This window comes from Ranitomeya variabilis, chromosome 3 (genome assembly GCF_051348905.1).
Source record: "Ranitomeya variabilis isolate aRanVar5 chromosome 3, aRanVar5.hap1, whole genome shotgun sequence".
Lineage (NCBI taxonomy): Eukaryota > Metazoa > Chordata > Amphibia > Anura > Dendrobatidae > Ranitomeya > Ranitomeya variabilis.
Window position 1 is genome coordinate 421785927 of NC_135234.1, and position 23236 is coordinate 421809162.

The window sequence follows — 23236 nt, forward strand, 5'->3', positions numbered from 1 at the left end:
CATCCCTTTAAGTACCAGACCCGATACAGAGTACCCCACGGCCCTGGAGGGTGACTCATATATATATTTCAAAAATTGTGCGGATGTAAAGTAGACATGTGGGAAATGTTATTTATTAACTATTTAGTGCAATATGACTGATTTAAAGGCATACAAATTAATATTTTGAAAATTGCTAAATTTTCAAAATGTTCGCCAAATTTCCGTTTTTTTCACAAATAAACGCAAGTCATATCAAAAATTTTTTACCACTATCATGAAGTTCAATATTTCATTAGAAAAGAATCTCAGAATCAGTGGGATGCATTGAAGCGTTCCAGAGTTATGACCAGTGGTTAGAATTGCAAAAATTTGCCTGGTCAAGAAGGTGAAAACAGGCTTCGGGGCGAAGGGGTTAAACACCTGCCACCAAAGCTATCATAAGCATGCATTTCTTTTGCAAATTAAGGCCTAATTCACACATCTGTGTGTCACGGTCAGAGAATGGACTGAAATATACAAACTGGCAGCAAGTCTCCTGACCCCAACTTGACAGCCTCATGCATATGAGGTTGTTGAGTTTGAGTCAAGAGAACCACAGCCGATCCGGAAATGTTGGACTTTGACACTCGGAAGTGTGACTGTGGCTTTAGCTTAAGTTCGCACAACATTTATACACTTCAGTGTGCTGTCCCTTCTTTTCATAGACAGAGCAAACTCAAAGTTTCATTGATCTATACATACATCTGTTTCTACAACAGATCTGTGTGTTTAATGTCAGAGCATGAGCTACTTTGATCCATTTTGTCATTTAAACTTGACCATTATAATCTATGGAGATCCAGTAATAATGGATGAAAAATGTCTGTTTTGTCCCTTGTTACTTGATCCACTATTATGAGACAATAGATAGAAAAAATAGTTCAGTCTACATGGTTTAGTTTTTTAAAAATTATCAGAAACAAAAAGGATGCAGCACAGGAGTAAAATTAATACAAAGCAAAAGCAAATTGGAAGATACTTGAGAAGTAAAAAAAAAAAAACAGTTAAAGGGCCACTGTCACCCCCCTCCAGCCGTTATAAACTAAAAGAGCCACCTTGTGCAGCAGTAATGCTGCATTCTAACAAGGTGGCTCTTTTAGTTTTAGGTTCAAGTATACCCAAAATAAAGCGTTTTGATACTTAGCCACAATACCGGTCTTTAGCCAGGGAGGCGGGTCCTCACTCCCCAGCTTGAACCGCTACTCTGCCGTCACTCCAATCTTCATGGGCTTTCGGCGCCGCCCCCTCAGCGCTGTTTACGTTTCAAAACCGGCGCCTGCGCTGTGTACTACTGTGCTGCGCAGGCGCAGTAAGCTCTGGCCGTCTGACGTCCCAGCCAGGCTTGCAGACTGCGCCTGTGCGGGCAGTGCGGTCACCCACCTTTGGAATCCCAGCCCCGCACTGTGTTATGCATTATGCACAGTGCGGAGCTGGGATTCCAAAGGTGGGTGGCCGCACTGCCCGCACAGACGCAGTCTGCAAGCCTGGCTGGGACATCAGACGGCCAGAGCTTACGGCGCCTGCGCAACACAATAGTACACAGCGCAGGCGCCGGTTTTGAAACGTAAACAGCGCTGAGGGGGCGGCGCCGAAAGCCCATGAAGATTGGAGTGACGGCAGAGTAGCGGTTCAAGCTGGGGAGTGAGGACCTGCCTCCCTGGCTAAAGACCGGTATTGTGGCTAAGTATCAAAACGCTTTATTTTGGGTATACTTGAACCTAAAACTAAAAGAGCCACCTTGTTAGAATGCAGCATCACTGCTGCACAAGGTGGCTCTTTTAGTTTATAACGGCTGGAGGGGGGTGACAGTGGCCCTTTAATTTTGTTATACGTATAAAAATGTAAAAGTGTGTGAAGGTAGCCTTACCATGAACCATACACCTATTGAGCAGAGTTCAACCTGCCCTTTCACAGGGGAAAAAATAGAATTGCATGATTTTGAGATGTCAGAAAATATAAAAAAGTGATTTGCCAAAAATTACAAAAAGAAAATGGGCTGATGCAAAAGTTTCGGCACTCTTGGAGATTTGTGTGATTAAGTTTCAGACATTAATTTGCCTGTTAGGATTATGGCTTGTTCACTATCCAGGTGATTCACATTTCCCAGCTTTATAAAAACCCAGCCTCCTCTAACCTTGTGCCAAAAAACAGCAGCAATGAGTTCTTCTGAGCAGCTGCCTAGCCCTCTGAATGTGAAAATGACCGAGGCCTGAAATGGTAGTTACCAGTGTAAGGAGGTGAAGCACAAGAAGAGTCCGGGGGCGGTTACCTTCTCGGTCCCATGCCTGGAACCATTCAGCTGTGCTACAGGTTCCCCAGGGGGCAGACTTAGAGACTGGGGCAGGAAGGAAGCCAGGCAGAGAGCTGGAAAGGCGCGAGTGCAAGGAGGTGAGCAGCGGTCAGAGCAGGGTGCAGTTGCGCTCCGGGAGAGAGAGCTCCCGGTCAGAGGACAAATACAGGGAGATTGCCCAGAAAGACTGCATCTTGTGAGTACATGAAAGTCGACTCTGCTGTGACTGGAGAGGGGCGTTTTGAGACCCGTGCAGAGACATTTGCCTGTGCAGAGACTGTGACCCCCCTGGTACCCACGGTATCAGTACAGAAACTGTGAACCCTGGTACCCACGGTGTCAGTGCAGAGCCCTTAATTCCTGGTGAGAGACTTAATATTAGACTGACCATCATTTTTCTGGGATAGGCTGTGCTGTACAAGCTAAAGACTCAGAGCCTGTGCAAATCACATTAACTCCCGAAACCCCAGGCAGCGGGTTCCTAGAGACTACTCAGCCCAGGGACAACAGAGGGACGACAAGTGCCACTGTTTCTCGGTGCCTACGTTGGAGAAGACGACCCTTCAAGCAAGTCCTCATCAGACTGATAAGTGTTCTTTTTCTCAAGAAATCCTGCTTACTTTTGTTACACTATTTGACTCCCATATTTTTGCACTGTTTTATTGTTAGTTATATTCTACTGCTTCCTCCCTGTGAGGAGAACCTGATTCTTGTTATTAAACCCCTCAACTGTTGGTCTGTTTGTTCCATGGTGACACACTCCATACCTGCATACTATTACACCAGGAACAGTGGAGGTGAAGATATGGTCTGTAAATTTTAGTGAGAGCTGATAGCATGATTGCTAGAGAGTCAAATCAGAACCCTCGCTTGACTGCAATAGACCTTCAGAAAGATTTAGAAGACTCTAGAGTTGATTCACATTGTTCTACTGTTCAGAGACACCTGCACAAATATGGCCTTCATGGAAGAGTCATCAGAATAAAACCTCTCCTGTGTCCTCACCATAAAATTCAGTGTCAGTAGTATGCAAAAGTACATCTAAACAAGCCTGATTAATTTTGGAAACAAGTCATGTGGACCAATGAGGTTAAAATTTAACTATTTGGCCATAATGATCAAAGGTATGTTGGAAAAAAGGGCACAGATTTTCAGGAAAAGAACATTTCGCCAACCAGTAAGAAAGGGGGTGGATCAATCATGCTTTGAGGTTGTGTTGCAGCCAAAGGCACGGGAACATTTCATAAGTAGAGGGAAGAATGGAGTCAATTAAAATTCAGAAAAGAGGATGGCTTATACATATGGATAATAATCCTAAACACAAATCAAAATCCACATTAGGAGCAAGCTGAAGGCTTTACAAAGGCCCTCTCATTGCTCTGAGCTGAACATCATTGAAAATCTCTGGCTATACCTCAAAATAGCAGTGCAGGCAAGACAACCTAGGAATCTCACAGAACTAGAAGAATTTTCTAAGGAAAAATGGATGAAAATCCCTCAAAAAAGAGATGAACGACTCTAGGCTGGCTATAAAAAGCATTTACAAGCTGTGATACTTTCAACACGGGAGTGCTACTAGGTACTAACCATGCAGGGTGCCCAAACTTTTGCATTGGCCCATTTTCCTGTCTTTCATTTTTAACCACTTTACCCCCAAGGGTTGTTTGCACGTAATGACCGGGCCAATTTTTACAATTCTGACCACTGTCCCTTTATGAGGTTATAACTCTGGAACGCTTTTACGGATCCCAGTGATTCTGACAGTGTTTTCTCGTGACATATTGTACTTCATTATAGTGGTAACATTTCTTTAATATTATATGTGTTTATTTGTAAAAAAAACCCAGAAATTTGGCGAAAATTTTGAATTTTCCAACTTTGAATTTTTATACAATTAAATCACAGAAATATGTCACACAAAATACTTAATAAGTAACATTTACCACATGTCTACTTTACATCAGCACAATTTTGGAACCCAATTTTTTTTTTGTCAGGGAGTTATAAGGGTTAAAAGTTGACCAGCAATTTCTCATTTTTACAACACCATTTTTTTTATTAGGGACCACATCTCATTTGAAGTCATTTTGAAGGGTCTATATGATGGAAAATACCCAAGTGTGACACCATTCTAAAAACTGCACCCCTCAAGGTGCTCAAAACCACATTCAAGAAGTTTATTAACCCTTCAGGTGTTTCACAGGAATTTTTGGAATGTTTAAATAAAAATGAACATTTAACTTTTTTACACAAAAAATTTACTTCAGCTCCAATTTGTTCTATTTTACAAAGGGTAACAGGAGAAAATGGACCACAAAAGTTGTCGTACAATTTGTCCTGAGTACGCCGATACCCCATATGTGGGGGTAAACCACTGTTTGGGCACATGGCAGAGCTCGGAAGCGAAGGAGCGCCATTTGACTTTTCAATGCAAAATTGACTGGAATTCAGATGGGACGCCATGTTGCGTTTGGTGAGCCCCTGATGTGCCTAAACATTGAAACCCCCCACAAGTGAAACCATTTTGGAAGTAGACCCCCTAAGGAACTTATCTAGCTGTGTGGTGAGCACTTTGACCCATTAAGTGATTCACGGAAGTTTATAATGCAGAGCCGTAAAAATTAAAAATCATATTTTTTCACAAAAATTATTTTTCACCCCCAATTTTTTCTGTTCCCAAGGGTAAGAGAAGAAATTGGACTCTAAAAGTTGTTGTAAAATTTGTCCTGAGTCCGCTGATACCTCATATGTGGGGGTAAACCACTGTTTGGGCGCATGGCAGAGCTCGGAAGGGAAGGAGCGCCATTTGACTTTTCAATGCAAAATTGACTGGAATTGAGATGGGACGCCATGTTGCGTTTGGAAAGCCACTGATGTGCCTAAACATTGAAACCCCCCAAAAGTGACACCATTGTGGAAAGTAGACCCCCTAAGGAACTCATCTAGATGTGTTGTGAGAGCTTTGAACCCCCAAGTGTTTCACTACAGTTTATAATGCAGAGCCGTGAAAATAAAAATTCTTCCCCCATGAGCGCGGCCGATCGCGCTGGACGTACTATTCCGTCCTTGGGAATTAGGGCCCACCCCACATGGACGGAATAGTACGTCCGATGACAGAGAGGGGTTAAAATGTAAAATATGACAAAAATATCTATTTTTTTGCCTAAAATACAAAGGAAATGTGTCATCTTTAAGTTTAGGCCTTTTAGAGATCAGTTCATCTTCAACTTCCTTATCTGTTCATAATAACAGTAATTTTGACCACTGGTACCCAAAGTTTTACATACCACTGTATACAAGGTACAATAAGGTATATTCTGGAGGTGTTCCCTAATGTGCATAGTATTTCCAACGGGAGTATGCAGTATTGGGAAATACAGAGCTCTAAAGATTAGTTTTTCAGACTCACTCAGCAGTACATTAATAGTTTTGTGTGAGCCTGGTATGATGGGGTTTTCCACATCTAATTTTTTTTTATCCCACTGCCATGCCTAAGACTATCTAAAAATTATAAAATCAGCAGTACTTCCCTTACCCCCTTGCTTCAGCGCTGGATCTCTGCCACTGCTCTAGTGATGTTACAACTACAGCATAAGAGACTGCTGTAATTAATCACTAGGCTTGAAGGCTATGCCGATGTAAACGGCACAAGACACTGAGCTGATTGACTGTAAGGCTATGTGCACACGTTGCAGATTGTATGCGTTTTTGCCACGTTTTTTGAATTCAATGGGATTCCGCAATGTTGTGCGTCGCATGCATCGCGGAAAAATATGCAGCATGCTCATTCTTTGTGCACAATCACGGTGATTCCGCACACATAGGAATGCATTGATCCACTTACTTCCCGCATGGGGCTATGCCCACCATGCGCAAAGTAAGCGGATCATGTGCGGTTGGTACCCAGGGTGGAGGAGAGGAGACTCTCCTTCAGGCCCTGGGAACCATATACCTGTAAAAAAAAAAAAAAATAATTAAAATAAAAAATTGTGATATTCTCACCTTCGGCGGCCACCGCAGCCTTCCCGCTCCTCGTGATGCCTTGCGACAATGACCTGTGATGACGTAGTGGTCTCGCGTGATGCTATGTCATCTGGGGTCATTGTTGTGAGGCATCACTGGGAACAGGAGCTCCCGGGAGCATCACGGCTGCGGGGGACGCCAGAAGGTGAGAATATCACGATTTTTTTATTTATTATTTTTAACATGATATCTTTTTACTATGGATGTTGCATAGGCAGCATCCATAGTAAAAAGTTGGTCACACTTGTCAAAAACACTATGTTTGACAAGTGTGACCAACCTGTCAATCATTTTTCCAAGAGATGCTACAGATCGCTTGGAAAACGCTAGCATTCTGCAAGCTAATTACTCTTGCAAAATGCTAGTGTTTAGCGGGAATATGCATGCCAATTCCGCATGCGTTATACCCGCGGCAGGGAATTGCAGAATTGCGGCGGAAATTTTCCATGGCAATTCTGCAACGTGTGCCTAACATTCATGTGCTCTGTAGTCATGACTCCACAGCTGCAGATTGTAAAAAAAAAAAAAAAATTACAAGGAGCAATGGCAGAGAATCGGTCCGGGACCTAAGGAGTGAAGCATATCTGGGTTTTTTTTATTATTATTATTTTTTACATAGTGCAAGCCAATGGGGTAAAATAATTGACGATAAAAAAAAGCTCCATTAACCATGTTCCCACAGTCAAAACAGCTGCTTACTTTCTGCAGCATTCTTTTCAGTAGGTATCTGCACCAAAATATACAATCTGGATTTTCTCCCTTTTTAGGGTAAGTCCCATAATGAGTTTTTGACACTGCATATTTTGGCTTACAAGGACTTTTTTATTTTTTTACACTACATAAACTGATTTGCTGTGCATTTTTGAAGTCTAAAGAAATAAAGGGGTTTGGTACCGTGTTTGCCAGTTGAAAACATAATGCAGCATTACATTTTATTTTATGTCTGCAACATGTCAATTTCTGCTGCGGACACGCTGAGTTTCATGTGTATTTTTCCCCGTAGAATTGCATTATATGCTGAAAATCCACAGGTAAAAAACGCATGTAAACGAAGCATGATTGTATCAAAGTTTTGAAAAGCCAAATACCAGGAAGTATCAAAAACATAACAGTTTAAACGAGACAAAAACGCATGTAAAAAACTGCAAGTAACCTACCATAATTTACCTAAAGCTATTTTTGCCGCATTTTTTCTGTGCCTGAAAACTGCTCTCTTGGCTGTAAAAAAAAGCTACATAAAGCAGGTTTTGCTGTGTTTTTGGTGCAGATAGTTTAATTTGTCTACAGTATATGGCTAATAAAGTTAATTTCACTAACCAAAAAAAAGCAGTGAAAAATAAGTAAAAACAAATGGGTGTATTTTTTTGCACTTTCTCGTTACTTTCTATTCTCCAGCTTTTAATAGCCTTAGGCTATGTGCTCACGATCAGGAATAGCAGCGTTTTGGTTCCAGTGCATTTTCGCTGCCTCCAAAATGCTACGTTCTAATCATGCAGTTTAATCCGCATGTTCTTAGTGAACCATTCCGATTTATTGCATCTAATGAGTGGCTATGGGGAGGGAAACGACGCAGCAGAAACCAGCTTCACCGCTGCAGATAATTAACATGATGCAGCTCATACAGTAAATCTGCACCACTGGTGTGTTTCCGCAGTATTAATCCCATCCACTGTGCTTCCAATGTAGAACGCAACATTTTGGATGCAGCGCAAATGCATGCAGCCTAATAGGTGCAGAAATTATGCAAAAAATCTGCAAAATCAAAAACTCACCAACTGCCCATTGTGGGAACGTAGATTTATACATTTTTGGTGCAGATTTGGAGCAGCATTTTTTAATGCTTCTTTACTGCAAAAAGACTGCCATTGAAAATTTCAACACTTTTTCATGCATTGCATTCAGGTTCCCCATTGAAGCCTGTAGGGAAAAATCATTGAATAGTATGGCATGTGTACAAATCAGCTTTTAAAATGTACTGCTTTTCATAACAGCACAACTGATGAGAACTATTCTCTCAGCAGATTGCTACCATTCTTAATACAAGTTGTTTTGTTTTTACTTTGCTTTAGAACGCGTCTCTCTGCCAATAATCCATTCATTTCTGCCACCTGTATATCTATTCTGCTCACCATGAAAAGTTACACTACATTGAACTTGAACATGTAAAAAATAGAAGAATTAACCCCTTACCTGTGGTATATTTTACAGCTTGCCGTTTATGGACTGCCCTTTCATTACAAGCCAGAGTGAAGTTAACCGAGCTGAAACATTTACCACCTGCTTGTGGATTTAGATCTTGCTACTAGGTGGAAATGTTACAGTGGAAATCCACGCCTGAAAAAAGAAAATAGATCCTCCCAACAGTTGAGAATCTGGGAGCAGACTATCACGTGGTACAATTGTTCAACTAACATCCTGTTACTACTTGAACAGTGTGCACTTGTTAAAGGTACAGCAGCTGCAGGCACACAAGATCTAAAGGAGAGGTTCCTGTTTGCTTAGAACAGAAAAGAAGGATCCTGCACCATTCCTCTATTAGTCTACAATACTGTGAATGAGCAGGGCTAAAAATATTTCTACTTACATAGGGAAGACTTAAATATTGAATACATTTTAACATAAATCTGAAAAACAGATTTCTCTTTCCAAAAAAGCACACAATGGATTTGACAATACTTCATCAATTAAGGTTTCTGTTTCTATGACGATGCAGAAAAACACTTAATGACCATATGGACAAAGGCTAGAACAAGGTTCCCACTGTGCATTTCTGTAGTGTTGTTAACCCCTTTAACCCCCCTAGACTGTTTTCACCTCCCTGACCAGACCAAATTTTACAATTCTGACTGGTGTCACTTTAAGTGGTTATAAGCTCTGGAGCGCTTCAACAGATCCCACGGATTCTGAGACTGTTTATTCATGTCATGTTGTACTTCATAATAATAGTAAAATTTCTATGATATGATTTGCATCTATTTGTAAAACAATCAGAAATTTGGCAAAAATTTGGAAAATTTTTAAATTTTCAAAATTTTAATTTTTATGCCCTTAACCCCCTTAAGACCCAGCCTGTTTTCACCTTTCTGACCCTGCCAATTTTTACACTTCTGACCACTGTCATTTTGTGAGGTAATAACTCTGGAACGCTTCAACGGATCCCACTGATTCTAAGATTGTTTTCTCGTCGTGACATATTGTACTTTGTTATAACAGTAAAATTTCCTTGATATGACTTGCGTTTATTTGTGAAAAAAATGGAAATTTGGCGAAAATGTAGAAAATTTTGCAATTTTCAAACTTTTAATTTTTATGCCCTTAAATCAGAGAGTCATATCACACAAAATAGTTAATAAATAATATTTCCCACATGTCTACTTTACATCAGCACAATTTTGGAATCAATTTTTTTTTTTCTTTAGAAAATTATAAGGGTTAAAAGCTGACCAGCGATTTCTCATTTTTTCAACAAATTTTACAAAACCATTTTTTTAGGGACCACATCATATTTGAAGTCACTTTGCGGGGTCAATATGAAAGAAATTCCCAAAAGTTATACCATTCTAAAAACTGCACCCCTCAAGCTGATAAAAAACACATTCAAGAAGTTTATTAACCCTTCAGGTGCTTCACAGCAGCTAAAGGAACGTGAAAGGATAAAATAAACATTTACCTTTTTGTCACAAAAATGATCTTTCAGCAACCATTATATTTTTTCACAATTGTAAAAGGAGAAAGTCGATGACAAAAATTGTTGTGCAATTTCTCCTGAGTACGCCAATACCCCATATGTGTGGGAAAACCACTGTTTGGGCGCACGGCAGGGTTCAGAAGGGAAGGAGCACCTTTTTACTTTTTGAACGCAAATTTGCTTGGAATTGATAGCGGACGCCATGTCGCGTTTGAAGAGCCCCTGATGTGCCTAAAACACAATCACTTGTGGAAAACCCCCACAAGTGACCCCATTTTGAAAACTAGACCCTTTAAGGAACTTATCTAGCCATGTGTTGAGCACTTTGAACTCTCAGGTGCTTCACAGTAGTTAAGAACGTAGAGCCGTGAAAATAAAAAAATCACAAGTAACCCCATTTTGGAATCTACACCCCTGAATTAATTTATCTAGAGGCATACTTTTATAGTATTCATTATAATGCTTTTTGTTTTACTGGTGTATGAATTTATAATGTGGTGTTATATGTAAGATGTGCGGGGTACATCAGATTTATAAAAGTGTGTTGTGTCAACAGGGTATAAACAAATTGCATTCATTTGTGGACATGTGGTACGCTTTGAAGCAATCTTTAATGCAAAGGCCAGGTTTCTCTGGGCAGGTTTCACAATGGTAAATTGTGCCCTTTTGGATTCCCCTCTTGGAGCATACTCTGCACCGTTTTTGTGATCGTCCTGTCCTCGCTGTTTGGGGAACCTGTCCTGGGAAATGTTGACCTGGGACAATACGGGCACTATCAGATTCAGAAGTATTGAGCATCCCTGAGTGCCAAACATTAGGGCCTTGATGACTACCTCCTGAAACTGAAGGAAGGTCCCCGTATTGCCTGCAGATCGGAACAGCACAAAAGCATTGTACATTGCCATCTGTACAATATGCACGGCCAATTTTTTGTACCATACTTTGGCTTTTCGCATGGCACTGTATGGTTGGAGGACCTGATCTGAAAGATCCACCCCCCATGTACCGATTGTAATCCAAGATACAATCTGGCTTTGGGACTTGTGTTGTGGTCCCACGAACAGTGACAAGGGTGCGGTTGTCACGGTGTATGGTGGTCAGGATAAGGACATCCCTTTTGTCCTTATACTTGACCACCAGCATGTTGTTGCTGCATTGGGCTCTGATTTCCCCTTTTCTCAGTGTTTGCCCAATTAGCGGCTTAGGGCGGCCTCGCTCATTTTTTCGCATGGTGCCACATGCAACTGTACCTCTGGCAGAGAGGGCCTTGAAGAGTGGGACGCTGGTGTAAAAGTTATCAATGTAGAGGTGATAACCCTTATCCAGCAGTGGGTGCAGCAATTCCCACACAATTTCCCACTCACCCCCAGGACGGACGGGGGGGGGCATTCAGGGGGGTTAATTTGGGTGTCCTTCCCCTCATAGACCCTAAATCTGTGGGTGTACCCTGAGATGTACAGCTTTATTCCATACCTGAACCTCTTACTGGGCAGGTATTGTCAGAATTTTAGCCTCCTTTGAAGTGAACGAGAGATTCATCAATAGCGAAGTCCCTCTGGGGTGTCTACGCCTCAGCAAATTTTCTGCTGAAGTGTTCAACCACTGGCCGAATTTTATATAGACGATCAAAGTTAGGATCGTCTCGGGAAGGACACCGACCATTATCATTATAATGCAAAAATTTATGAATCCCTTCAAAACGTTTCTTTGTGCGGAATGCGGAATACCAGTATACTGTAGAGAATATCAGTACTCCAGTATTGACGAATCTCTGTTTTTTTTTTTTATTATGCTCATATGCAGCAAAATTCCCCAAAACGTCACCATCTCTGCTGCATTTACGTGGGTCCATCTGGCATATAATGACATGGTATTTTGGGTGAAAAATTGTTGGGCATACAGGTTCGTCTGGGCCACCATAAGATTTATTATTTCATCACTGTAAAAGAATTTGAAGAAGTTAATTTCAGTGAGGCCAGTGGTGTCAAACTGGATTCCTGAGCTGCTGCTGAAATCCGGAATGACAGGCTGAAAATTTTCAGGGGGTGCAATCCATACGGGATCGATTGCTGCAGGAGTTGCCTGGGTCATAGGGCGCCTTGCTCTGGGTCCTTCCTCACCAGATGAGGAGGAGGAATAGAGGAATGTGGGATCTTCCTCACTGGCTGAATCCGTGTCGGACGCAAGGATGGTGTAAGCCTCCTCTGGTGAATAGCGTCTTGTTGACGAATGGGCCATTTTTATTTTTTTTTCCCAAACCCTGGGGATGTGTGTGTAAGTGGTGCTTTTACATGCGTAATGTGTGGGGCTTGTGTAATAGGGTACTCTGTATTATAGCAAAACAGAGAGAAAAAAAGTAGAGAGATAAAATGTAGAAAAAAAAATGAAAAGAAAAATCAGATGTAAAAAAAAAAGTTTGTAAAAAAAAATTAGATGTTCACTACACTAATGCCCTCCCTATAAATTTACCCACCACAAATAATTATTTTCTACAAAAGAAAAACGGACATCACCAACAATGTGACGTACGCTCCCCTAATGCACTAGAAATTACCCGTCGATAGCAACAAACACAGACGCTGGCAACACCTAAAACACTACCTATAAAACTAATCTGTACGATTTTTTTCCCTACAAGATCGGACGTCACCACACACTGTGAAGCTGGCTACGCTACCTTGCTCCATCTAAATCTACACTGTACTAACTACTATTATTTTTTTCTAAATAAAAAAATCGGGCGCCACTTAGACTGTGATGTCCGCTACACTAAGGCTAGGGTCACATTGCGTTAAGGCAGTCCGTTTAGCGCATAGTGCTACACACTGCGCTAACGCAATGTCCCAAAAGGGATCGCGTTAGCCGATCCCGCTAGCGCAGATCCCCGATCTGCGCTAGCGAGGAACGGACCGCGAACGCTGCAAGCAGTGTTCGCGGGCCGTCACTCAAATGACGGCACATCGCTAGCGCACCGCCCAATGTGGGCGGCGCTAGCGACACGTTCACCATTACAGGCTATGGCGGCGTTAACGGACTACGTTAACACCGCGTTATGCCACATAACACAATGTGACCCTAGCCTAACTAGCTAAAAAGAGAAAAATTCCTGTGGCGCAGTCTTTGATCAGCAGCGATACTGATCAGAGCGCTGCGGACACAAGAAGCGCACAAATGCTCTGCGCAGGACGCAGCGCACACAAAAAAAGCGCAAAAAAGCTGCGCTAAAAATTAAATTGGAGGTGGGGGAGGTGGTACTGGAGCAGGGATGGGGGACTGGGAAAGGGGACGTCACCAAACACTGACGCCGGCTACGCTACCTTGCTACGTCTAAAACTAAACTGTACTAACTACTATTATTTTTTTCTAAAAATAAAAAATCGGACGTCACTTTGACTGTGATGTCGGCTTCGCTAACTAGCTAAAGAGAAAAATCCCTGTGGCGCAGCCTTTGATCAGCAGCGATACTGATCAGAGCGCTGCGGTCACGTGAAGAGCACAAATGCTCTGCGCGGGAGGCTGCGCACAGGAAAAAAGTGCAAAAAAAATCAATTGGAGGGTGGAGGGGGGGTACTGGAACAGGGATGGGGGATGGGAAAGGGGTGGGGGAGGTGCTGCTGCTCTGCTGTTATCACTGGAGTCACACAGCAGGCAGATCACAGCAAAAAAGCAGAGAGCACAGCAGGAAGCAGGAGCTGGAGGATGAAGCAGGAGGCAGGAGATCACTGGGTTGATCACTCTGGCCACCAATGGATTCTTTGACTCAGGTAATCAGAGGGGCTTGGACAACCACTCTCCAACTCTGAGAGAAAAATGGCGTGCAGGGCGGTGATCGCTATTTTAAATTAACTCCTTTGGCGCTGATTGGCTAATTGTTCAGCCAATCAGCACCATAGGGGTTAATCAGGTGAGGTGACGTGGTGAACACCCCACCCACTGTGATGGCTGTGATTGGTGCTACGTCTTTCAGCACAGATCACAGCCGGTCACATGCTTTTTTTTATATAACTATTGCTTAATTGCTGTGATTGGCTGGTCAGAATTGACCAGCGAATCACAGCGATCGCCGATGTCGGGGGCAGTGCAGCCCCCCGGGGCTACATGTGGAGATGGTCTTCTGTCATGGACAGCAGCCATCGGAACCCGGTCACTGTGCGATGCCGTGTGGTGACCGGAAAATGGCGGCGCCGTACTAGTACTGCGCTGGTCAGAAATACACCTCCTGCAGCGCAGTACTAGTATGGCGGGGGTCGGGAAGAGGTTAAATCAGACTTATATCACACAAAATAGTTAATAAATATCATTTCCCACATGTATACTTTTTGTCAGAACAATTTTTGAAGCATAAGTTTTTTTTTATTAGGAAGCAAGAAAGGGTGAAAGTTGACCACCGATTTCTCATTTTTCCAACAAAATTTACAAAACAATTTTTTTAGGGACCACATTACATTTGAAGTGACTTTGAGGGGTCTATATGACTGAAAATACCCAAAAGTTACACCATTCTAAAAACTGCATCCCTCAATCTGCTCAAAACCCCATTTAAGAAATGGATTAAACCTTCAGGTGCTTCACAGAAATTAATGGAATGTGGAAGGGAAAATGAGCATTTAATTTTTCTTCATAAAAATGTTACTTTCAACCCAAATGTTTTTATTTTGACAAGGTTAACAGGATAAAGTGGAAAGCAAAATGTGTTGTGCAATTTCTCCTGAGCACACCAATACCCCATATGTTGGGGAATACTACTGTTTGGACGCACAGCAGGGCTTAGAATGGAAGGAGCACAGTTTGACTTTTTGAACGCAAAATTGGCAGGAATCGAGAGCGGACGCCAAGCTGCATTTGGAGAGCTCCTGATGTGCCTTAACAGTGGAGATCCTTCATTTTGGAGACTAGACCCCTCAAGGAACTTATTTAGATATGTGGTGAGCACCTTGTATCCCAAGGTGCTTCACAGAAATTAATAAAGTTAAATCGTGAAAATAAAAAAATCTAATTTTTTCCACAAAAATGTTATTTTAGCCCCATTTTTTATTTTCACAAGGGTAACAGGAGAAAATGGAACCCAAAAGTTGTTGTGCAATTTCTCATGAGTACACAGATACCCCAAATGTGGAGGAAAACTACTGTTTGGGCACACGGCAGGGCTCAGAAAGGAAGGAATGCAGACACTGATGGAATAGTCTGCAGATGTAATGTCGTGTTTGTAGAGCCCCTGATGTGCCTAAACAGTGGAAACCCCCCACAAGTGACCCCATTTTTGGAAACCAGACCTCAAGGAATGTATCTAGATGTGTGGCGAGCACGTTGAGCCCACAGGTGCTTCACAGAATTTTACAGTCATTTTCACAAGGAAAGCATGAGAAAATTGACACCCATCTTTTTGAGCAATTTCTTCTGAGTACACCGATACCCCATATGTGGTCAAAAACTACTTTTGATGCACAGCACAAAGCTCAGGGAAGAAGAGCCATATTGGAGTTCAGATTTTGCCGGAATGGTTTGAAAGTGCAATGTCATATTGGCAGAAACCCAGAGGTGCCAGGACAGCAGAAAACTCATATAAGTTACCTCATTTTACAAACTACACCCTCCCCAATGAATTCATCTAGGGGTACAGTGATCATATTGACACCACGTGTGCCTTACAGAATTTTATACCATTTGGTGGACAAGATAGAATAATTACATTTTTACCACTAATATTTAAATTTTGCCCCAATTTTACTAAGGGCTAGTCGGAAAAAAATGACCTTAGTTTGTAGTAAAAATTTCCCCTGATTGCGCCAATACCTTAAATGTAATCGGGAAATACTTTTCAGGCACAGTGCAAAGATCAGATGGGATGGAGCGCCATATTACAGTGCAGATTTTACTGTTATGGCTTGCTGATGCCAGGACAACAGAACCCCCATGAGTGACCGCATTTTACAAACTACACCTCTCAATTAATTCATCTAAGGATGCAGTGATCATATTGACACCATGGGTGTGTCACAGAATTTTATACCATTGGGCAGTGAAGAAAAAATAACTACATTTTTATCACCCAAATTTTGTTTTAGCCCAGGATTTTACATTTTCACACTGGAAAATGGGTAAAAATGGCACCAAAAATTATCCCATAAATACCCCATATGTGGCTGTAAAGTACTGCTTAGCCAAATGGCGAGACTCAGGAGGGATGGAGTGTTATTTGCCTCCTGGATTGCAGATTTTCCTATAATAGGTTGCAAACTCCATATGCAGAGCCCCTAAGTGCCAGAAGAGCAGAATACCCCCTAAAGTGACCCCATTTTGCAAATTATACCGCTTTTGAAATTTATCTACAGGTGTAGTGATGATTTTGACACTATGGGTATTTTCCAGAATCAAGTAGCAGTGGATGTTGCTGAGTGAAAATTTCATACTACCATTGTAGTGACCAGTACATTATAGTGCCAGGTCGTGCTTCTGAAGACATGCCTCTGTAAATTAAGCAGGCTCTCATCACTATAGGAATGCCAAACGTGGACTCTAAATGTGTTTTGGGCATACTGGGGCACAGAAGGGAGGGGGGGGCATTTGGATTTGGGAGTGCAGAATTTGCTGAATTTCTTTTGGGGGCAAGGAGTAGTTTCACTTTTTTAGGGTCTTTGTACTATCAGTAACATGGGAGCCCCCAAATTTCAAATAACAGATGATGGACCTGAGTGGGAATTTGTGTTTTTTGTGGATTCATTTGAAGCTTTTGTTGGGAACATTTTACATAACATTTTGGATCATATTTACCCTGCTTTCTATGCTGAGCTCTTGGATTTCGGTTTCCATCTAAATCTCCAAGTCATGTGATTCAGATGAAACCTCCGAGGCATCCATTCACTATAATAAGGCAGAAGAGTTGCTTTGGACTCTGTATGGCCTCTGTTCAGCCGTGTCCTTATTTTCAGAAGTGCACAAAACTGTGGCGGACCACGCATGTATGCACACTAGTGTGACAATTTCATAGGATGGGTCATTTCGGACATGGCGAAACCAAACGCATACTTTTTTTATGCTTTATAAACTGGCAGTGCTACACTGCCAAACAAGCCTGATACACCATGCTCTGAGCATGGTGCAACAACCTTGCTAGCACTGTTGATCCAAATGTCGTCATGACGACATCGGGTTACCATGGAAATGATCATATCCCCGCGATAATGTTGCAGGAGCATCGATCGGAGAGCAAAGGGGGCCTCATCCCTCTGCCTGCCTGCAAGTGCAGCATTTATTGGGTTAAATTGCTGGAAGTGAAGGTCCAGGCAGTGAGCGTTGGGTGTCAGCTGTCATATCAGCTGAACACCCAGTGGCAATTGCGCTAACAAAGGAGCTGAATCGCAGTAACACAGGAGCAGAATCACCTGGGCATTTCTATACGTCCAAGGTCGGTGGAAGTATGGATACGTCATCCAAGGACATGAAGGGGTTAAAAGGCAGATTTTAGTTTCGATTTTTGAACTGCCATTGAAAAGACATTGCAGAGTTTCAACTAAAACCAAACAATGAATTGCTAAATATGTCTTTAAAAGAAACATGTAATGTCCATGTAACGATCTTTGCTGTGTGTGTGTGTAAGATGAACCGAACCGGGGGTACCTTTCTTGCACCGGTTCCGGAACTGCTGGGACTGTCACCATTGTTGCATGGGGAGAGCTTTTTGGCCCGGACCGACCTTTACACTTGTCAGCAGGGGGCGAATCAAAGAAAAAAAGGGCTGCGCGTGGCAGGAGTTCTGGCAGGAAGACTGAGTGCGCAGCAGTGTTAGGAGCAGGCCTTGAGAGCGGAGCATCTTGCAAGCATAGGTCCACCTAGCACAACCCCTGTAATTGTGTCAATGGCTCGCGGACATCAGACAGCGACTCTCCCGATGTCCACCATGTCGGTAGGTGACTCGCACGTGAGACCAGTGACTGCTGCGTGCGTGTGGCCTAGCCTTGTACAGGTGACTGAGCCAAAACGTACCGACTCCTTTCCCGCCCGCACTGCAGAGCAGAACTATGCTCAGGTGACATTGTACAAAGTACTGAGACCAGGACAAGAAAGTCACGGGTACGGGAACCCTCCTAGGAACGCAAAGACTCTCCTTCTGCATCAAGGAACCTGACCTTCGTCTCTCCAGGACAACCCAGAGACATCACGTGCCGCTGTTGTCGGTGCCATCGTAGGAACCCGAGCCGAGACAGTGTAATCAAGAAGCCGACAGACTGATAAGTTGTACTTTTCTTTCCCCTTTTTTGAACATTCTCCTAACACCGGTTTACCCTGTTCTCCCCTCCAGTTCCCAAAACATTATAACCTTTCCCTCCCATACCCCTGCTCTCCCTGTGGAGTTTATATCTGTTAATAAACTTGTTAACCCTTGATCTGCCTCTTGTCCTTGATGACATCCTGATCCTTGCAATTCTACACTTGGCGTAGTCGGCAGGATGTCGTTCAGCAGCACAGAGGCGGCAGACCAAGCTGTTGGGGGGGGGGCCCTAAGTCTGGTATATCCCTGAGGGTCATGCTAAACAACCTCCTGAAGTTTACTGGAAAGAATGCTATGCTGTGGAGCTGGACAGAATGGGTCAGGGGGATGATGAGGATGCATCCCATGACCCCTGCACTGGAGGCAGAGGTTGCCAAGATGGCTTTAGATGGGAAAGCAAGGGACTCTGTCATGCTACGACCCAGGCTTGGACTGGTCCATAGGGTAGCAGGGGAATCGCCTGGAGGGCCCCTGTGCAGATCTGGGCCCCTAACCCCTCTGTTTGGGCACTACTTGGCATAATTCAATTGATTCACTCTGTACAGAAAAAAGAAGCATCTCATCATTTATTAACCAAACTACCCAGCTTATTATTATATAGAGATATAGGTTTAGTTCTGAATGAGGGTAGTGTAATATTTGTATGCAGGTAAAAAGTGGGCCCCTCAAAGTCAATGTTACTGTTGTGTCCTCCACACCTCAGTCTGACACTGCTACGACCCCACCCCCGGGCGTGAGACACCTTTGACTAAGTATTACAGATTTTAGAGGAGAACCATGGGGACTCCACGGACATAGGGGAGTTGCGTATGCGTTTGTTCTACCGGGTTCAAAAAGAGGTGGAGACGGTAACTCAATATATGAATGCACTTTTAAAAAAATGCTCACTGTCGCCCCAAGTTCACCGGAGTACAGGAGCCGGTCCTTCTCCTCGTCGAGAAGGACCCCTCACAAGTTACAACTGTGGAGAAACCGGACATATAGCTCGGAGCTGCACCCGACAGAGTTGGCCTCTGCAATGCCATCCATTAAACTAGGAGGCTCTGAGTCTGGGGGATGCCGCTCGGAGCTTAAACAGTCAAGGAGGAGTACAAGAAGTCTCACAAATCTCATTTCCATGTGTCCTCTTGCCTGGGCTGAAATGGATGGCCGCGCTGTACGCTGTCTGGTCGATAAGGGCTCACAGGTGACCACGATACCCAAAGCATTTTTTCGCTGACATTTCACAGAGGGAACGTGACCTGAATGGTGCCCAGTGATCAAGTTGACAGCTACTAATCACCTGCCCATCCCGGTCGCAGGGGTGGTCTGGATGCACATTACGGTGTTCTGCAAAGATATAGGGCTAAAAGGTGTGGTTCTGACAGCTCAAGATGTGAGCAAAGGATACACTGTCACGCTAGGCATGAACGTGTTGAAAGAATTCGGGAGTTTTCTTATTAATGAGTCTCCATACAAGTTTCTTCGACATTGAGCCCTCGCACCCCACAGTGGAGGGTCTTCCAACAGCTAATCAAAGTGGCTCAAGCCCAAGAAACATCCAGCAGTGGGAAAACACTAGGGAAGGTAATTGCTCCAGCTTCAGTCAATCGAGTGCTGCCACCAGGACAAACAGTGCTTACTCTGCCCGTCCGGGCCTGTACCCCTTTAGAAGGAGTCAAAGTTCAGATTGAGCCTGCCAATGCAGAACATGTACCTCCGGGACTATTATTGGTGTGCATGCTAGCTACTGTACATGACGGTATGGTCCTTCTCCATTGTGTCAACTTAGGGTATAGTGACATCACGCTCCAACCCAGAAGTGAAGTGGCCCAATTAGTGGGTATGCCAGATGAATTGATATCATCACACGCCGTGCAATTGATAGTAAAACAGGAGGACCCTTGGACGGTAGCTGTAGATACTACACTGGTGCCCAAGCCTCAACACCTGCAAAAGGGCCTATGAATTTTAGAACAAATGCGGGCCAAATTCACTGTACTCACACGACAGTAGGTCCAGCAAGTGGAAGCTCTGTTAGGGCGATATCAGGATGTATTTGCATGTCATGATGACTATTTTGGTTGAACCACAGCGATTACGCATGAGATTCCAACTGAAAATACCGCCCCCATAAGAGAACGATACTGCCAAATTCCCCCACAGATGTATCAGAAGGTGAAAGAAATGCTGTCTGAGATGCTGCAGAATGGTGTAATTCAAGAGAGTCAAGAGCCCGTGGGCTCCCCCTATTTTGCTGGTGTGGAAAAAAGATGGTACACTGCGTTTTTGTGTGAACTATTCGAAACTCAATGCTTGCACTGTACGAAATTCCTATCCGCTACCAAGGATTGAAGAGTCCCTGTACACCCTGGGTAACGCCAAATATTTATCCACGTTAGATCTAGCCAGTGGATACTGGCAAGTGCCAATGTCCGAGCAGGACCGAGGAAAGACAGCCTTTATAATCCCCATGGGGTTATAGGAGTTCAATCGGATGCCATTCGGCCTGGCTAATGCTCCGGGTACATTTCAATGCCTCATGGAGAGGTGTTTAGGCTACCTGAATTTCGAGGCCACTCTCATTTACCTAGATGATATAATCGCTTATGCGACTTCGTTTGAGGAACATCTCCGAAAGCTGGAACAGTCTTGAGCTGCTTACAACAGCATGGATTAAAGGTAAAGCCTCAGAAGTGTCACCTGTTCATACCCAAATCGAATACTTGGGGCATGTAGTCTCGGCGGAAGGAGTGAGACCGTCTAGCAAGAAAATTGCAGCCATGCAAGATTGGCCCACCCTGAAGACTGTAAAGGATGTGCGGTCCTTCTTTTGACTCATTGGATACTTCAGACGATTCTTGAAGAACTTTATTCGCATTGTGAACCAGTTGTTACGACTGTTGAAGGGAGTACCATCCGGTGCAAAAAACAGAACTGTCCAAATGGGGGGGAGCATCAGGAGGAGGCGTTCCGAGCCCTGAAATTAGCTCTGACCGAGGCACCAGTGCTGGCCTATGCTGATTTGTCCCAGCCGTTTATCCTTCATACTGATCGGAGCTTACATGGACTCGGGGCTGTCCTGTGTCAAATCCAGGGTGGATAAGAATGAGTGATCGCCAACATGAGTCGGTCCCTCCATGATTCCCAAAGAAACCCGCATAACTACAGTTCCTTTAAGCTGGAGTTGTTGGTGTGGGCTATGACAGAGAAGTTTGCTGAATATTTGTCTGTCTCCGAAGTCCTGGTGCGCACAGATAACCCCTTGGCTCATCTGGAGAAGGCAAAACTTGGGGCGTTGGAGCAATACTGGGTGGCTCGGATGGCGAAGTTTCAATATAAGATCACGTACAAGAGAGGGGCCGAGAATACCCTTGCTGACGCCTTGTCCCAGTGTCCCTTAGGAAGCCTGGGCCTAACCGGGATGAAGAGATGGAGGCTGAAGAAGTCCCTGAGTTTCGAGATTCTGCCAGGATGGTGGCAGCTATGATGGAACAGGTACGGATAGTGCCTCGAGAGTGCAGTTTAGGGCAATCTCGCAACGAGTGGGTCCGAATACAGCAAGAAGATGAGGATCTCGCTGAGACAATGGGTGGTGACAAAGCGATTACCAAGCCAGAAGGGTAGAGATGCTCTGTCCCCGGGAGCCCTGCAGATGTTGCGGCAGTGGGAAAGGCTACAGACGAGAAATGGAATATTGTGTCGGAGAGTCCAACTACAGTGGGAGCTGGGCATCACATGGCAGACGTTGATTCCTGAAGCATTGCTGTCCAAGGTGGCCACAGAAGCACATGAAAAAGGAGACCACTTCGGGCCCAAAAAGACGTTTTAGTGGCTGCAAAGGCTAGTCTACCATTCTCAATTGAAGGCTGTAGTGGAAGAAACCTGTCGGCTATGTAGAAACTGTGAAATGGTCAAGCCGTCAGAACAGAGGGCTCCCACTCAGATCATAGTGACTTCTGCTCCACTGGAAGTGCTAATGACAGACTTTCTGACTATTGGCCCAGCTCATCAAGCATATGAACATTGCCTGGTGATGACAGATCACTTCACGAAGTTTGCTGTTGTGACCCCGACGCGAGACCAGACCGCCGAATCTGCTGCATATGCCATCTATAAAAACGTCATCCAAGTGTACAGCTGTCCAAAGCGAATTCACTCCCATCAAGGTGCCTGCTTTCTCAGTAAAGTGATGAAAGAGTTATACCAGTTGTATCAGCTCGGGAAGTCCCGGATGTCACCTTACCACCCCCAAGGGAATGGGGCTTGTGAATGGTTCAACTGAACTTTGATTCAGATGTTTAGAACACTGGAAGACAGAAAAGCCCGGTGGCCTGAGTTTGTGCCTGAGTAAGTGTGGGTGTACAACAACCAAAGGCATAGCACCACCAGCCACATACCTTATACTCTACTGTTCAGCCGCTCGGGAAGAGATTACTGAGCTGGATTTGGAACCAGAGGAGGACTACCCTCATCGACTGCAGACCTTACATCGTCTAGTAAAAACCAAATTCCAGGAACTAGAATGTGCAGAAAAAGCTCCTCTAGGTGGGACAGCTCTTCAGGCTGGGGACCGTGTGTTGGTACGAGATAAACATTCCTAGGATAAACTGGAGTTCCGGTGGGCAAAGAACCCATATTGGGTGAAGCGGAGAGTCATCTCTGAGGGACCCATCTACGAGATTCAACCTGAGGGAAATCAGAATGCTTCCACTCGAATAGTACATCTAAATATGTTACGGCCTTGCCTGTCTAGAGACCTTGACTCAGTTGAGGAAGTGCTAAATGTCCAGAAATGGTCCCACCAGTTGTACGAAAAAAGCCTAATATGAATAAATCTAATTTGACGTATCCAACAAATCCCACCAATCATGAGAAAACATAGCCTAAGTAGGAACTAAAACATAACTTTTAATGTGTAAAAAGTAAAAAAGGAAAAAAACAAAGACAATAAGTGTCACCCCAA

General features: G+C 43.8%; 1 protein-coding gene across 7 annotated transcripts in view; it reads right to left on the reverse strand.

The window, feature by feature from the left end:
• The window catches only part of RPH3AL (rabphilin 3A like (without C2 domains)), a 937664-nt gene that overhangs the window by 648956 nt on the left and 265472 nt on the right, over positions 1-23236 (reverse strand). The window contains exon 1 of one of the 7 annotated variants that reach the window (XM_077296354.1): positions 8525-8818. The exons of 3 other annotated variants lie outside the window; for them this stretch is intronic. The gene's annotated coding sequence lies outside the window, so the exon portion shown is untranslated. Of the gene's footprint in view, positions 1-8524; positions 8819-23236 lie in introns of those variants that run through there. 3 more of the 7 variants (XM_077296353.1, XM_077296347.1, XM_077296348.1) reach the window with 3 other exon arrangements.